Below are 19378 nucleotides of genomic sequence, written 5' to 3'. Positions count from 1 at the left end.
GTGAACCCAGACAGAGGAGAGCTCAGGTGAGGAATCGCTCAGCCCTGATGGTGAGCATTTTAGATCTCTGGGCAAATGGGACTCCTGTGCTTAAAAAATACCCAAGAAACAATAACATGGGGTCTCAGGACTTACCACAAGAGAATATGGTAGCAAGTATTTGAAAGGAAATTTTGATGGTTTTTGTTTATTTATTTTATTTTTTTTTTTTTACCCCATAGAATAAACTTGTAAAACTGTGTAGAGCGACGTGGAAGTTCCTTGGAAATAGGTTTCAATAAAATAAAATAACATTTATTTTTGGGTTTTGAGTCTCTCCACATCATAGTAACAAAATATGTAAATAAAAAGCCCTTCCTCTAATCCACTTTCTGGTATATCAGTCCTGGATTAAAGAGTCATATCAACCCCTGACCCTCCCACACATAGGCAGAGATGGAGTGCAGTTTCAAAAAATATTTTTTTTTAATAGGAAGACTTGGTAATTTTTTTCAGATTTATGCCAAGCTTTGGAACCCCACACAATTACTATAGGTGAAAAAAAGCCAATACACCAGTTTCCTTTCTTTAGTTTTATAAATCTTGAAGTTACTTTCACTTATTTTTATTCCTTATTTATACATGACCTGACTTGATTATACCTGATTTTCACAAAGGCAACTTATAATAAAAGAACAGGTATGATTAAAACTCCTAAAGGCAACAACACTACGTGAGAAGGAGAAAGAGAATGAAAACAAAAAAATAAGGGATGAAGAAAAGATGATAAAGACAGAAAAGGAGTATTGAGCTTCCTATCAACCATGGCAAATAATCAAATCTCATGAATTATGTAGCACTCATTATTTAATAAAAAATGCATTATATTTCACAGGAGAGAGAAATCATGTCCAGTCCTAAAGTCCTGGGATAAATATGTCATGCAAAATCTTTATGTATATGACATTTAGAATATGATAGAACCAATTTTCACTAATCATTCTTCAACAGTGCAGACAAACTCCATGGGTCTGTTTCTTTTTTATTTTTTTGAATTTTATTTTATTTATTTTTTATACAACAGGTTCTTATTAATTATCCATTTTATACATATTAGTGTATATATGTCAATTCCAATCTCCCAGTTCATCCCACCACCACCACACGCCCCCCCACCACTGCTGCTTTTCCCCCTTGGTGTCCATACGTTTGTTCTCTACATCTGTGTCTCAATTTCTGCCCTGCAAACCCATTCATATGCACCATTTTTCTAGAGTCCATATATATGTGTTAATATACGATATTTGTTTTTCTCTTTCTGACTTACTTCACTCTGTATGACAGTCACTAGATCCATCCACATCTCTACAAATGACCCAATTTTGTTCCTTTTTATCATGGGTCTGTTTCTTAATGGCCTCCAGTGAGAGACAGTGGAGAGTAGGCAGGACATAATAACTCTGTAAAGAAACTTCTGGTGCTGTTGCTGGAGGTGCTACATGTTGGGATGAAGGTGTAGAGATAGCTAAAGATGTCTGCCTCTGGAGAGTAGCTGCTTTTCTCATCTGACAAGTTACGGAAAAAGCCTAGAGAATCTTGAAAAGTGAAGAGTCAACATGATTCTTAGATTATGCCTTTGGGACACCAGTTGCCTCAGATGGGCTTATGACAAGAATAGCATGCCAGACTCCTCAAATGGTTGTCACTTGGGAGAACCAGAAGGGCAGGCATTTTGTGTTATTGACTGAAAGAATATCAATATGCTCTACCAAGCTGAGAGAAAACAACTCGTTCTTTTTGTGGAAAATGGAAGATTCCAACAAAGGGTCTTGCTTGATGGAAGGTTCTCCAGGTCTGTGGGAAGGGATTAGTGTGTTGGCAGCAGAGCCAGATGGTCTCAAGGAGCAGCTCTCAGGACAGTTCACACCATGGCCAAGTACCTGCATTAAAGGAGGTGTAGATGAAGACACTATCAACCTATGATGCTCAAAAAGGGGAAAATAAACCAAAAGGCCAGGGCAATAAAAGTAATAGCAGACACTATTTTTCTTTGTTTTTGATTTTTTTAATGAAACGTCTAATTTAAAAAGAGGGGAAAAAAGCCTGTAGCAAGAGTATTTATTAAAAACTAACAACAAATATGATATTAAATGGAGAGTTGTTCAAAGAAGCCCCACTAAAATCAAGAAAAATACAAGAACACTAGTTATTCAAGATTATGTACTACAAAGTACATAATATTAAATGCAATGATAAATATGTATGTCCCATTTGAAATAAACTATATTTTATTGAGAAATATAAAGAAGACTTAAGAATGACAGGCCTTACTTCTGATTAAAATGTCAATTCTCCAAAACAAATAATTTAATCTAATAAAATTTCAATCATAGTCTTAACAAGGGTATATTTGGGAACTGGAAAAATTGAATATAAAATTTAGATGGAGGAATAAATGTGTGAGGGTTGTCAAGAACAATGTGAAATATATACATAATTGAGATCGACTTGTCCTATCAGATATTAACATATTCTAAGAAGCTACTATCATAACAAAATATGGCTATTCTAGAAGAACCGAAGATTGATGAAGATATCTAAGAATGCATTGAGTTTAATCTAGAGTACTTAGGTATTGCAAATAAATGAGGAAAAAACAAGGCTCTTCTATAAATGTTGTTGAGAAAATAGGTTAAATGCTAAATAAAATAGGAAAAATAAGTTTTATCCCTATTTTATGCCATATATAAATAAACTACAAAATTAAAAATTAAAATATTAAAAAATGCAAGTATTAAAAGTAATATATGTGATTATTTTAAAGCATTTATGGGAGAAGTCTTTCTAAACACAATAGGAAAAACAAAAGTCATTGAACAAATAAAGGCAATTTAATATTTAAACATAAAACTTCTATAAATTGAAGCATAACCAAAACATAGTCAAAGGATACTCTGTAGAGAAAACATTTGTAACATAGGTGACAAAGAATTAATGTCCCTAATGTATGTAAACTCCTAAAATTAATTCTAAAAGACACAAGTATCATTGGGAAAATGTTGAGACAGTATGAAAGGCATTTGATAGGACAAGGAATCAAAGTTAATAAATAAACAAGGAGGCTCAGCATCATGAGGAGACAGGGAAACACAAATGAAACCATAGATTTAGTGCCCTTGTCTGCCTCCCAGGGTGATGTTCAAATGATTGGTACCATCTAATGAGTGTACAAGGAATCAGCATTTTCATACACTGTGGAGGGGAGTGTAAATATCCTCATATCCTCACCTCCCTCCTAACCCAGCTTAGAGTAGTCATAGTAGTGACTCCTCTGATACACCTTCAACTGCCCTAAGCTTTCTACTTTCATTGTATTTCCCTGCTGAACACTTAACCCGAACATCATTAAGTCCAAATCTCTGCCTTCTCCGTGGCTGCACCCTGAGCAGCTGGATTTTACTGGATGAAACATGCACACATAGACACTCAGAAACACAGGCATATACAGACACACATACACAGACACATACCACACAGAAATACAGAGACATACACAAACACACATACACAGAGACATACACATACATTTTGATGAATTCTGTTCTCATTCTCTGCTCCCTTGTCTTTTCATTCTGGCGTACTGCCCCCTCCAATAAATGACCTCATCAACTTTTTACCATTTGTCCCACCCCTTATAGCCTCAGTTCCTTAGAGTCTCATGTCTATCATTATAATTACTCCATTGACATACTTTCAAAGGTTTCAAGAGGGTCCCTGTCATGCTCATGGTTTAGCAGTCAGATTTACATTACATTTTCCTAGGTAATTTGTTCAAGTGTTCTCCAAAAAGAGTGTTAATTCTTAACACTCAGTGTTCCCAACACACACACACATGCACACAGACACAAACACACACACACACACTCAGAGTGGTATGGCTCTACCTAGAGAAAATAAAGACAGACACAAACACACACACACACACTCAGAGTGGTATGGCTCTACCTAGAGAAAATAAAGACAATCAAGCAAGAATCATCTTATTCCACACACCATGTCTGAAATATATCTATACTTAACTCTATTTTAGTCAGGGTTTTCCAGAAAAAAGAACTATCATAGGGAGAGAGAGATTGTTTATATATTATATGTATTATATGTTGCATATATTACATATAGCATATATGAGAGAGAGAGAGAGATTCATTATGATGAATTGGCTCACACAATTGTGGAGTCTGAGAAATCACATGACCTACCATCTGTAGGCTGGAGACCTAAGAGAGCTGGTGGTATAATCCAGTCTGAGTCCAACTATGAGGAAATACAGGAACATTTATGAAATCCACTCATCTTATTTCTATAACATCCATACTTACTTTAGTTTATTCACTGTGACTTTCAATTTCATTCAGACTAAAAGCCTACAAAATCCTACATGATCTTCTCAACCCATTGCCTCTGGTTTAATTTGTGCCTACATTCTCCCTTCCTCTTCTTCCAGATACCTGTATGATTTCTTCCTTATCTCCTTCAGCTCTTTCTCAAAATGCCATCTTATCCATGACCTTTCTACGACCACATTCAAAATTGCAATTCCATGCAGAATTGTTATTATGTATCTCTACAGCACTTACCACTTATGTATCTTACAGCTAACATACATTATAGTTTCCTTTTTTATTTTGTCTATTTTATGCCTTCTGCAGCTAGAATATAAGTTCCATGAAGATAAAAATATGCATTTGTTTAGTTGAATGTTATATCCTCAGTGCCTGGAAAAGAGCCTTACGTAAGGAAACAGTTTAGTAAATATATCTGAATCAATGTTGTATAGAAGAATGATTGAATTAAAATGCTTTTATCTATATGTTCAGAGTTACCCAAGGCTAACTGGTATGCGTATCAACACTAGTTACTCAGCTCAGTACAACTAAATGGCATTTCCAGTTTACTTTACAAGAGTCCATAAATTTAGAGTCCTTAGGAAAATATTATCTTGACTGTGTATTGGTAAATTATTTTCACAAATTGACTTTGACACAAAATAGATTATAGACTGAATGTGAAACAAAACCATAAAACTCCTAGAAAATAACATAAGAGAGAATCTAGATGACCTTGGGTGTAACAATAATGCCAAAGACATGATCCATGAAAGAAAAATTAATAAGGGGGACTTTTTTAAAAATAAAAATTTCTGCTCTGTGAAAGACATTGTTGAGAGAATGAAAATACAAGCCACAGACAGGGAGAACGTATTGGCAAAGACAAATCTGATAAAGGACTCTTATGTAAAACATACAAAGAACTCTTAAAATTTAACAATAAGAAAACAAGGAACCCAATTAAAAAATGGGCAAAAGACCTTAACAGACACCTCACCAAAGAAGATATACAGGTGGCAAATAGGCATATGAAAAAATGTTCCACATCTTATGTCATCAGGAAAATGTAAATTAAAGCAACAATGAGATATCTCTACACACCTATTAAAATGGCCAAAACTTAGAATACTGACAATATTAGGCAAGAGGAGTTCTCATTCATTGCTGGAGGGAATACAAAATGGTACAGCCTCTTTGAAGACTGCTTGGCAGTTTCTTACAAAGCTACACATACTCTTACCATGTGATACAGCAATTTGGTTCCTTGGTATATATCCAACTGAGTTGAAAACTTATATCCACATAAAAATCTGCAGTGAATATTTATAGCAGCTCTATTCATAATTGCCAAAACTTGGTAGCAACCATTATGTCCTTCAGTAGGTGAATGGATTAATAAACTGTGGTATATTCAGACAATAGAATATTATTTAGCATTAAAAAATGATCTATCAAGCCATAAAAAGACATGGAGGAATCTTAAATGCATATTATTAAGTGAAATAAGTCGATCTGAAGAGATCAAATACCGTATGATTCCAACTATATGACATTCTGGAAAAGGCAAAACTATAGAGACAATAAAAAGATCAGTGGTTGCCAAGGCTGGGGACAAGAGAGGGACGGATGAATGAGTAGAGTGCAAAAGATTTTTAAGGTAGTGAAAATTCTCTATATACTATATATATACTATAATGGTGGATATATGTTGTTATACATTTGTCTAAAGCCATAGAACATACAACACAAAGAGTGAACCCTGATGTAAACTATGGACTTTGGGTGATTAGGTCAATGTAGTTTCATTGATTGTAACTGACTGTAGCAAATGTACCATTCTGGTTCAAATGTTGATAGTGTGTGAAGCTGTGTATGTGTGGTGGAAGAGACTATGGAAATTCTCTACTGGTCAATTTTGCTGTTAACCTAAAACTGCTCTAAAAAGTAGTCTATTTTACTTGACTTTGAAATATAAAATCAAGCATACAATTGTTCTGTCCACTAATGATGCATAAAAATTATGCCCCACCAATTTAGAAGCTTCAAATAACTTTACCATGTTCCCAGATTCTGTGTTTCAGGGTCAAACACAGGAGTAACGATTTCACAATGAAGACCACAATGTCTGGTCTTTACTTGGAAAAAATTCAAATTCCAGTGATGACTTGGAGGGTGGAATCATCTGAAGGCTTATTCAGCCATATGAATGTCTCCTGAACTAGAAAGATCCAAAGATTGAATGCCTACATGTGACCTCACCATGATTTTTTAATTCTCACAGCATGGCAGATTCAAGGTTGTTGGACTTTGTACATAGTATCACAGGGCTTCAAATACAAGTGTTTAGGTAAATAAGACAGAAGTTACATCTCATTTTATAACTCATCTAAGAGTCATGAGAAGTAATTTCTATAGTATTTTGTTGGTCAAACAATTACTCATCATCCATATTCTTGAGGAGGGGAATTTGAATCCATCTGTTAATGGGTGAAGTCAATGTCACATTGTAGAAGAGCAAATGGGAAAGGGATAATAGTTGCAAATATCTTTGGAGAATGAAATTTGCCAAAACAATTATGTAAACATACATCTAGCTCCTTTGAAATCTCAAATTGAAATAAACATGAAGTTATAAAAGCCAGAATCATATAGCATATCAAGTTTTGATATTTTTACTAAAAATTATATGCTTAAGATGCAGCTAATGCAGCACTTTGAGGAAAAAATATAGCATTAAAATGCTCACATAATACAGAAGAAAGGTTTCAAATATGTTATCTATCTTCCACATTAAAACTAGAAAAACAGGGCTTCCCTGGTGGCACAGTGGTTGAGAGTCCGCCTGCCGATGCAGGGGACACGGGTTCATGCCCTGGTCCGGGAAGATCCCACATGCCGCGGAGCAGCTGGGCCCGTGAGCCATGGCCGCTGAGCCTGTGCGTTCAGAGCCTGTGCTCTGCAACGGGAGAGGCCACAGCGGTGAGAGGCCCGCGTATCGCAAAAAAAAAAAAAACAAAACAAAACTAGAAAAACAGGAAAAAATTAAACCCAAATCACATTAAAGAAAGAATATAATAAAGGTAAAAGCAGAAATCAATGAGATGGAAAAGAGCAAGGACAACAGAAAAATCAATAATGCCAAAAGCTGCTTATTTTAAAATATTAATCAAATTGTGAACCACTCATCAACTGATAAAGAAAAATGAAAGAGAAGGCACAATCTAGTAGTATCAGGAATGAAAGAATGAACAGAACTACAGATCCTACAGATGTTAAAGGATAAAGGAAAAACTTTAAGAACTTAGATTTAACAGAAAAATTCCTTGAAAGACACAAACTATCAAAGCTCACTCCCAAATAATTAGGAAACCTAAGGAATCTTACATCTAATAAGAATTTGAACTAATATTATTACAAAACTTTCCTACAAAGAAATCTCCAGAACTGAATGGCTTCACTGGAAAATCCTACCTACTATATAAGGAAGTAATAATATCAGTTCTACACAAAGTCTTCCAGAATCTCTAAGAGAAGGGAATAGATTCTAAAAAAAACATTATGTGGATATGATTACTCTGATACTAAAACCAGAAAAAGACTAAATTGCTCAGGATTTGCCTTTGACAGGAAGTCATATGAATGGAATCATATAATATATAGCTTTAAGCTTCTGGTACCTTTCTCTCAGCATTTATTTTTGCGACTCATACATGTGGTTTTGTTCCAGTTTATTGTTAAATAGTATTCCATTTTACAGACAATGCACAATTTGTTTATCCATTCATCAGTTGATGGATTTTAAGTTCCAGAATTGACAGGTTACCATTCTAAATATATTTATGTCTTCATCGAGATACAGAACTAATATAAAAGAAATACTGATATACAGTGCAGCCTGCCTGTAATCTATAATCTGTATCACATAGCCAAAAAGAGATAAAATCACAATAAAGATATTCTGATAGTTTTTGGGGTGAAAAGCAGAAACCAACTACAGAAAACTTTCAAATACTTTCAGTCAGATTGACACCCTTAAGTAACAAATTGCTTTTGACCTTGAATCTTTTGGGTCTTGCTATAAAGTTATTTTCAAAGCTCAGTTGTTTAAATGTCTCCCCTGCTATCCCTTTTCCTCAAATCACACGTAAGTCATTAAAGAGTCTACTGATCTTTCTCAGGATGTGCTCTATATTTTTTAAATAAATGCTCTTACCATTCCATCTCCAAATTAAAATCCTTGAAAATTCCCTTAGTCCTTAATGTAAAATTAAAGATATCCTACAACTAGGCTACAAATTATCTTTCCAGACTCAATTTTCATTTTTTTCAGTTACCTCCTGAGTAGCCTGTTTCAGAGAAATGATTTTGCTCCTTTTCAGTATATACATTGATATTTTTAAAAGTCAGACCATTTTCCATACAGTTTGTCTTCATCTTCAATGACACAGACTCCTCCCATTCTGCATGGGCAAATGTTACCTACTCTCAATTTCAACACAAACCCAAATTTCCAAATAAACTGTACCTGATTTTTCCCATCTGGGAATTATTTCTATTCCCTTCTTGTATTCTTTATAATCACATATTTAACTAATATATCTACACCTTATATGACAGAAAGTGATAGACGCTTGTGAACATAGTCAAGTTCTTTTGTTTGTTGATTTGTTTCTTAATTACTTTCTAAGTTACAAAATTCTCTACCACATCAAACTTTTTGGGAGGTGGAGTTTGCCTCTTTCTATAGTAAATCAGAATGTCAGATACTCAATTTCTCAGACTTCCTTGTTGCAAAGGTAGGAGCATGTGATCAGACTTAGCCAATCAGACATAGCCAACCAGGAATTTGAATCAAGACATAGCAATACAGAGAAGCAAACAGAGGGAAGGTTTCAATCTGGCAGCAATGGCATCAGCAGTGGCAACAGCAACATTAGGTTCATAAGTGGATGGAAGCAATAACTTCAGCAATAGCAGTCATTGTCCACCAACAGCAGCTCTGCCCAGGAAGGCCTCATCTATCTCATTTTGAAGAGTGATTTTTACTATGATTCTGACTGCCTGGCCTCCCTCAATACCACCTTTTTTCTCATTATGTTTCTTTAGCCTGCTAGTAATTTTGTTAAGAACTCATCCATTGTCTTGTTTAAATAAATCCCTTTTTCTGTTTAAATCAGGCTGCTCACAATGGAGAATCCCTATGAGAGCTGCACATCACTAAGTCATTGCAGAAATGACATAAGGTGGGTATTAATATTCTCACCGGCATATGAAGAAAATGGAACTCAGAGAGGACGTATAATTTGTCTAAAATTAATTCATTTGGCATGTATTATTTATTAACTTTCTTATTAAGCATCATGTTTATTCTGCAGTGGGAAGATAATATTTAGAGGAAGTCATGAAATAGCAAGTTGCCTGGGATTTGAAAAATATGGAAAATAATTAAATAACAGTTAAAAAAACAGAAATGACCTTTAAAATTAAGTTTAAGGTCAATATTTTTGATGACATATCTGACTTCGTTCATGTTTCCTAATACAGATTTTGTTTCAATTGACAAACTTTCTAGTTTCCCTCCTGCAGAGGGTAACAAGGAAGGAACGTGGATGAGAGGGGAAATGAGCAGTAACTGCACTGAAATTGTGGTTATTAAAGGGAGTGGGCACAAAATATTGCCTTGGTAGCTAGTAAACACTGGCTATAGAGCCACAAGATTTCTTGAGGCCCTACTTCTTTTAAACCTTGTAGCCTACTAGGACCACAAAATTTCTGTATCACCTCTTAAACAAAATCTCACAAATTTTATGAACCAAAATTTAGAAAACACTTTTTTTAATTAACAATTTTGAAAAGTAGTGTCCCTTCCTTCTCAAACAGTAGGAGGTGGCAGGATCTGATAGATATGTGGGACCCATGTGCTTCTTGTATTTTATTAAAACTCTCATGCCCATGTCCAGTTTGGTATGTATGCCAGAATGTGAATGTTTTCTTGGTACTTTCTAAGAAATCAGGAAAGATCCAAATGAACATAAGAACTGGTGGGTGATAAGTGTGTCACAACCAGAATTATAGATTTTAGAGCTGGGAGGAAACAGAGTTGCCTATTTTTAAAATATAAATTCCAACTGTTCAAAACCCTGTAGTTTCCAGGATTTAATTAATGCTCTCTTTGAGGGCCCGTTAATGAGGTGTAGAGACTTCTGGGTTAGACTTTATTGGCACTCTAATAACATATATTACATATTTAAAGACTATTTTGGAATGTGTCATTCCTCCCAACTTCTGCAAAAGTGTGACTTCAAGCAAAGGAAATTGTCATCCAGCATAGATGATTCTAGGGAGGGCTCTTTCTAACAGTCCCCAAACAGAAACTATGTATTATAGGTGAGGCTGTGCCCCTACATCCCTGTACAAATTTGCTAGGCTGCTGTAACAAAGTACCATAAACTGGTTGGCTTCAAAAATGGAAATTTACCTTCTCACAGCTCTGGAGACTAGAGATGGGGGGGGCGCCTTATGAGGCTGTGAGGGAGAGTCTGTTCCATTCTTCTGTCCTAGCTTTGATAGTTTGTTGACAATCTCTGGTTTCCTTGGCTTGTAGAAGCATCACCAAATCTCTGCCTTCATCTTTACATGGCCTTCTCCTTGTGTGCTTGTCCATGTCCAAATTTCCCCTTTTTATAAGGACACCAGTCACATTGGATTATAGGTCCACCCTAGTCCAGTATGACCTCATTTTAACTAATTACATCTGCAACAACCCTGTTCCTAAATAAGGTCAAATTCTGAGGTACAGGAAATAGGATGTAAACATATGAATTTTTAAGGAACATAATTCAACCTAAAACAATTCCAATATGGATGAGCCAGTGTTCTCTGGTCCCTGGCCCTTTGCCAGCTCAGTCTCTCTAACCAGACTGACTTTCTAGTCTTTCCTCCCCATTTTGTCCCTCCTTGCTCTCATACAGTAAATCCACAACTCTCCTTAAGTAGATTTCCTTATAATTTTCTGAAGGCTTTCTAGAAAGCTACAGATGAATATTAATCTCTCCTTTTTCAGTCCATTCATCTCATTTACAAATTTAACAGCTTTTTATCATTAGTCATCTTTACTTCTTTATCTCAAAAAGTTGCTTATCTCTTAAAGAGTGGTGATCATTATGTCCTTAATTTGGTGTGTCCTGTACTGTGTTCCATAGGTGGATTTGTGGCTCTGGAGCTCAAGAAAACATGGCTGTTCTACAGCAGAGAGTAGACATTTGCTGTCTTGATTAAAGAGAAAAGACAAGAGAAATGAAAAGAGGGAAAAAGAAAAGAATAGAAAAAGGAAAACACAAACTATTTCTTAAGCGAAAGCTAAAGAAGGTGCTGGACATATGTTCTTTTGGAACATTTTGCATTTCAATTGAGAAGGTGGCTGCATTGCAAATTAACATAGATATATTTAGCACAAAGAATATACTCTGATACAAGAAGCCTTTCGTGATAAATGCAGCTCTTAGACATTGAGCCAGTTTAGAGGGCAGAGGTGTTGTTCATTCAGCTTTGCTAAAGGCATTTGGTTGCTAACTGACTTTCTGTTTCTCATTATATTTGCAGCCCTAGATTGTCCAAAAGAATCTCTGCATAACAACTAAGGCATCTTGAGTGATGAAGTTCTAGGTAGCATTGCTGTAGAATGCTTTGCTCTGAGGAACAAAGCCAACACTCTGTAAACTGGAGGAACAGTGAGTGGCCACAGTGTTAACTGGATTCTCCAGGGTGCAGAGAAGGACACTTTACTATTTCCTGTCCTTCCCTTTATAAACTCACTGTCATTTTTTCCCCCCAGTTCTTAAGTGCAGTCTCTGGCAGATATCATGGATTTTCTTCTGACCCTTTTTGTCAATTAGCAGTCACTTTCAGATTTAAGAAAAAATACACTTTTAGGTAAAAATTAGTTCTTTTTAATATTATTCCTATCAGAGCTAATGTAATAGTTAATGAAAAAAAAAACAATTTTTAATAACCACCTTTAAAATCCTTCATCAGTGATTTCTAGCTTCAGATACTGAGAAGTCTTGATTCCTTTTATTCTCAGTCTCAAGGGCTCTCAATCTGAGTCTTATTTTAACATCCTTGTTACACTATACTTATTGTACATGTCTTCCCTCCAGACTGCAGGTTCTTTGAACACAGAGATAGACTTTTTTTTTTCCTTTTTATCCTCATAAGTCAGCATATCCTTGCCATCCATAAATGCTCAAAAAATGTTTGTGAATGAGTGAATGAATAAAAGTGTTTAAAAAGAGTTAGGTAGTATTTTTAAATTCAGTGCCCATGTACACTTAGCAATGTCGCAGAGGATAGCAGCTTGCTAGGAAAAGTAATTTGAGAATGTCTGTGTTCAAAGACTAAGAGCAAAATGATATTAAATAGTTTTTCCCTGGTGAGTCTCTGGAGACAGTAGGTGAGCTGTTGCTAGTTAAACTGTACTACCACAAAACATTACGGTATTAGACTGTAGCCTGTAATCAACCCCAGCTGGAAGCCCCTCTCAACATTTCTGTGTTTCTTGCCAGTTCCTTGTTAATCCTTTAAAAGGGTAGGTAAAAAGAAGGCCAATTAGTTGTATTACAAGGGATGATTTATGGATCCCGGTTATTCAAAGATTCACTCCACATACGGCACATGCCAAAAAAATTCATTTCAGAAATGTTTAATTGACTGATTACGCTGTGCAGCATAATTGGCTGAAGAGTATGAAGGACATCTTGTTATAGACTTTATGTGTCGTCTTTCATTTAAAAAAAATTATGTTTCTCATTCATTGATCATAGTGACAAAGGCCTTCAGAGGTAGAAGAGTAGACCCTGTAAGCCCATGGCCTCCCCCATATCTTCCAGTCATGACCCTCAAATAAATATGAGCTTTTAGAAAGAACTTGATGCATTCACTGCTAAGCATAGATTTTGAGATGAGCTTTGAACTCTTCTTCGAAGGTCACCTGGTAGCATTAATTTCGAAATTGACATACGGCAAAGGCAACTTCATATCAACTAAAACTATAATGGAACGTTTTTGAAACTCTTAGAACAATAATAGATATCTGAAAAATTTCTAGCACCAAATAAAACAATGTATTGTCTCTTTATCATTGAAAATAAAGCTCTAGACCTTTGAAGTGGAATTTCTAAAGGGATATGCATGAGCTAATGAGGGGATTGCAACACTGAAAGAATGATTTTTGTTTTCATAATTGATAAAAATAATAATGGTACATTATTATACTCATTCTTAGTTGGTAAAATAATTTCAATGCAATGAGAATTCACTGAGTGACTCTCATGTACCAAAATCCTAGGGAATGCTTTCTTCACAGAGCTACAATCTTTTAGGGAAGGAAGGAAAAAACAAAGAGAAAAGATGCCAAATGTTGTTTTAATATTTTTTTCTTTCAAAACATAATGTTCATTAAATAAAATTTGTAACAATACATATAAATATGAAGAAGGAAATTAAACTATTTCTATGAGAAATAGTTTTTATTAATATGTTCATATTTTGGTTATATATATGTGTGTGTGTGTGTGCATACGTGTATGTGTTTATGCAGAATAAAATACATTCTTACTTTTTAACTTAAACTCATTTTGTGGGTATATCACGGTATTAGATTTTCATAAATATTTATTCATGGTTGCTTAATAGTCTACTTTGCAGATATATCAGAGGTTATTTAACTGTAACTGGGGTCTTAAGTTTGTACATAAGTTAGAATTCAGATATGTTTTTTCAGTGTTGCACTCTGGTGGACTAGGTCCATCAGGAGTTAGTTGGTTACATGAATTACATTTTTAGTAGAGAGAAATACATTCTCCCTCATTGTGCAGTTGCATCTGCCTGTGAGTTTTCATAGAGATTGTTGTCAATTCCTGGCATAGGACATAGGGACATGAATGTTCCTTGGGATACACAAGGCCTGGTGCAACAATGGCAGTGCTTGATGGAAGTCTGCCCATCTCATAGATGTAGGCTGAGCAGTATCAGCTCCTGTCAAGAAACTGCACTATCATTAGCCGCAGAATTTCCCAGGGGTTTGGCAGTGTTACGCAGTGGAATACTGTTTGAAAAACCAATGGTATAAAGACACCAAGAAAATGTAAAAACTCATTTACTTTAAGTTGACAAAATATATAAGCATTAATGTATAAGAGACAAAAGATGAGCTAGAAAGTGTGTTGCTTATCGATGTATTGCTCAGTTCCAAATCCAAACTTTTTTTCCGCTTTGTAAAAATGAATCTGGGCCCTTTAATTTTTTTTCCTTTGCTGGCTGGCATGGTGTTAAGCTTTGTCAGTAGAGGGTACTGAGGAGACATTGCAGGAGGAATGGATTTTGCTTTCTGGTTCTGGTGTTTGCTTGGCAGGCTCCTACAGGGTGCCCAGCTCTCCCATCACCAGGTTCCTGCGGTGCACAGTGGCTCCCAGCTTCCCCTGGTGTGCCCCCAGCCCTGGGCATATTTTAGCAGTGTGCCTCTGTTGAGCAGCTTAACACAAACAGCTTTCTCCTGTAACCCAATGGGTGCATATACTGCAAGTCCCCAAGGGCAGATGTCCAGTAAGTTCTGCCAGCACAGTACCACAGTGACTTCTCTGTCATCCAGGGAACCACAGCTGTGTCTTCTACAACAAAGTCTGGAACTCAGCCTGGGGAAAGGAGGCACACTTCTCCCTGTACACTCTCTCTCAGCCCTAGGGCTACAGGTGGTTCCCTATATCTTCTATTTCTTAGTTCTTTTGAGTTTTCTTTACTCTTGATTAATTATTCCATCATTATTCCAATCCCTTCTTATATTTAATAATTCTTTACATTAAACTTTTTCTGTTCAAATTACCATGTGGCTTTTCTTTTCTTATTGGATATTTACTAATATAATGAGTTACCAGGGATTCAGGGAAAGATGTAACAAGAGTGAGCAAAAAATAAGAAAACAATGTCTGTAAATGGAAATTGAAATGGAAAGTTTAAATCTTCTTATGAGACAGTAAAGAACATAAAAGCACAACATAAAATCACATCAGTAAGATGGACCACATACAAGGGAACCAACAGTCCCATGGCCTACAGAAAGCCAAGGTGAGTAAGATCTGCCTTGTGGTTGAACAAAACAGTAAAAACCTTTAATGAGTAAATTATTTATTTTTTAGAAAAAATTTAGTATTTTACTTTTCATTTTTTATATTTGTATTCATTTATTTTTTATTGAAGGGTAGTTGCTGTACAATATTATGTAAGTTATAGGTGTACCATATAGTGATTCAAAAATTTTAAAAGTTACACTCCCGTTATAGTTACGATAAAATATTGGTTATACATCCTTGTGTTGTACAATATATCCTTGTATCTTATTTTATACCTATTTTTTTGTGCCTCTTACTACCCTACCCATATATTGCCCCTCCCTCATTCCCTCTTCCCACTGGTAATCAATAGTTTGTTCTCTATACCTGTGAATCTGCTTCTTTTTCTGTTATCATCACTGGCTTGTTGTATTTTTTAGATTTCACATATACGTGATATCATACAATATTTGTCTTTCTCTTTTGACATATTTCACTTAGCATAATGAATAAATTATTTTTATATCAATGTGTCAGAAATTATCTTATGCATAGTAAAAATAAAACTATAGTATTTATTTAATAAAATTCATATTAAGAGGCATATTTAAGGAATTATTACAGCCTGATTTTGAAAAGTATATTTTTCCAGCAAAAACAGATGATAGTGAGTCGAGACATTTGAATTTTTATTTGTTGTCCTAGAGCAGGGGTTGGTGAACTATGGGCTAAGGGCCAAATCTGACTTCTGTCTGCTGTGTAAATAAAGTTTTGTTGGAGCACAATCTCACCCGTTTGCTTACTTACTGTCTATGGGGGCTTTCACACTACGACAGCAGAGCTGTGTACTTGCAATATAAATTGTATGAGCTGCAAAGCTAAAATGTTTACTCTCTGACTCTTTACAGAAAAGTCTGCCAACTCCTGACCTGGAAGCAAACGTGTGGCACTGTGTCGAGTGCTTGCCATGTTTTACCTCAATCAGTCTAGACTATGACCCTCGGAGGTGGGCACTTTCACTACACCAGGTTTGCAAAGGCGGCTGAAGGTTAGAGACTACTAGAGCTGTTGGGAAAGTTAGAAGGCTTGGGAGTCACACCCACAAGATTCAAGTTCTGCCTCTATTGTTTAATTTGTTCTGTCAAATATCTGCTCTCTCCAAGCCTCTCTGCCTACAAGGATGATATGGAGGAAAAACAACTGCCACATAGAGCTGCTATAACTAATAATTTAGCTATTTTAAATGAAGAGTTTAGCATAGTACCTGTGACCTGGAAAATGCTCAGTTTGTATTATTAGAGAAGTGAAAACACTTGGCCAAGACATCATGGTCAGTAGCAGAGCTGGCATTTAAATACAACATGTCTGAGTCTGGAGTCCAAATTCAAAACCAATATGGGAAATTACTAAGTGCTTAAGAACATCTGAGATACACTCTTTTCTCCCCTTTGAGCTCTCTTATTTTCCCTTCTTTAGGAACAAGAAGTCTGGGAGTAGTTACACTATTGATCTATAGCCAGTAAACCTACTGATACCAGAATTTCTTAGTTCTAACTTTGTCAGGCATACCTTGGAGACATTGTGGGTTCAGTTCCAACCACTGCAATAAAGTGAGTCACATGATTTTTTTTTGTCTCCCAGTGCATATTAAAGTTAGGTTTACACTACACTGTAGTCTATTAAGTGTGCAATAGCATTATGTTTCAAAAACAATGTGTATACCTTAATTTTAAAAAATGCTTTATTGCTAAAAAATGCTAACTCTCATCTGAGCCTTCAGCAAGATGTAGCAGTAACATCAAAGATCACTGATCACAAATCAACATAATAAATATAATGATAATGAAAGTGTTTGGCATATTGTAAGAATTAACAAAATGTGACACAGAAACAAGATATGGGCAAATGCTGTTGGAAAAATGATGCCCATGACTTGTTTGACACAGGGTTGCCACAAACTTTCAATTTGTAAAAAACACAATTTCTGTGAAGCCCAATAAAATGAAGTGCAATGAAATGAGGTATGTGGGTATTCTATACGGGCTGTTATCACTCAGTAAACATTGTTTCTTTCTAGAAGTTCTCCCCAGTTATGGGTTAAGGAAGGTGTGGTAGGCAAATTCTCAGATGGCCCCCAGACTCTGTCCCCTAGTGTACTTACCTGTTTAATCACCTCTCTTTGAATGTTGCCGGGGCTTGTGAATATGGTGGGATTTCACTCTCATGCTTATGTGAAGAGATTTTGCAGAAGTAATTAAGGTTTCTATCAGGTGACTTTGAGTTAATCACAGGAGATTATCCTGAGTGGGCCTGACTCAAGCAAACAAGGCCTTTATAAGACAGATTTAAAGCAAGAGAGATTTTGCTCCTGGCCTTGGAGAAATGAGCTTCTATGTTGTGATAGAATCTTTGTGAAGGTTGTGAGGAGGTCACATGACTGGAAACTACTAGCAGTTCCTAGTAGTTGAGTATGGTCACCTGTTGAAAGTCAGCAAGAGAAAGGGACCTCAGTCCCAAAGCTGCATGAAAATTAATTGGATCTTTCCCCAGTCAAGCCTCTGATGAGAACTCAACCCCAGTCAACCCCCAAATTGCACCCTGGTAAATCTTGAAAAAGAGAATCTTACCAGTCTGTGCCCAGACTCATAACCCAGAGGAACTATGAAAGAATAAACATGTGTTGTCTTAAGCTTCTAAGTTTGTAGTAATTTGCTCTATAGCAATATAAAACTATAGAAAGCTGTAGTAAAGTCTTGGAAAATATTTTTTCAACATCTGGCTGGAGGGAAGGAAAATATTTGCTGAAATCAGACTTTCTGTTCTTTTCAGAGTGAGGCTTTTGGTCCATTGCTACTGTGTGCTTGTCTAGGAAGTGGCAGAGTCCTACAGAGTAGGACCTTAATGATCCAATCACACTATTGTTATAACCCCTATTACTATTGCTGCTTATTAACTTCCATTGGGCGCTTATCATACATACACCAGCCCCATTTTATTTTATTTTTTTTAAGAAGATGTTGGGCGTAGGAGTTTATTAATTAATTAATTTATTTTTGCTATGTTGGGTCTTCGTTTCTGTGTGAGGGCTTCCTCTTGTTGTGGCAAGCAGGGGCCACTCTTCATTGTGGTGCATGGGTCTCTCACTATCGCAGCCTCTCTTGTTGTGGAGCACAGGCTCCAGACTCGCAGGCTCAGTAGTTGTGGCTCATGGGCCTAGTTGCTCTGCAGCATGTGGGATCCTCCCAGACCAGGGCTCAAACCCGTGTCACCTGCATTAGCAGGCAGATTCTCAACCACTGCACCACCAGGGAAGCCCCACTAGCCCCATTTTAAATGAGAATGTATTGATATTATTTTTATAGTAAGAAATAAATTATTGAAAAAGTAATGACTAGATTTGGTTTATTTTTATTGATTATAACTGAGTATAGGAGAAATGCCAGTTCTTGGATTAATTTCATAGTCTTTCAAAGCAGGAGTGTTGAGTTTGGTTCAAGAGTGGTATTTTGTGATAAAATAATTCGTTAAAGGCAGGGAAGGAAGAACAGTGGCCTTGTGAGTTGAGCATTTGTGAGTTGAATTTTGTGTTTAAAATATATAATGGCCTAACAGTGGCAGATGCAGCTCTGTGGTAATGAAATGGATAAATACTGGGAAAGGAAGAAGGAAGAAATTATCCAGCAGGCTGACCAAGGTTGAGCTACTACCTGGGTGGTAGGGTGCTGTATAGTCTCCTTTGATGCTGTAACAATTTTCCACAAACATAGTGGCTTAAAAATGTAAATTTATTACTTCACAGTCTGGACTGGCCCTTCACATTGCTCTGTTCCTTGTTTCTTTAGGTTGGATGGGGATGTCAGCTGGCTGGGCTGTTATCAAGAGTATCTCAGAAGAATCTACTCCAAA

This window comes from Hyperoodon ampullatus (genome assembly GCF_949752795.1).
Source record: "Hyperoodon ampullatus genome assembly, chromosome: 15".
In the NCBI taxonomy this organism is placed as follows: domain Eukaryota; kingdom Metazoa; phylum Chordata; class Mammalia; order Artiodactyla; family Ziphiidae; genus Hyperoodon; species Hyperoodon ampullatus.
Note: the sequence above shows the minus strand (reverse complement) of the source record.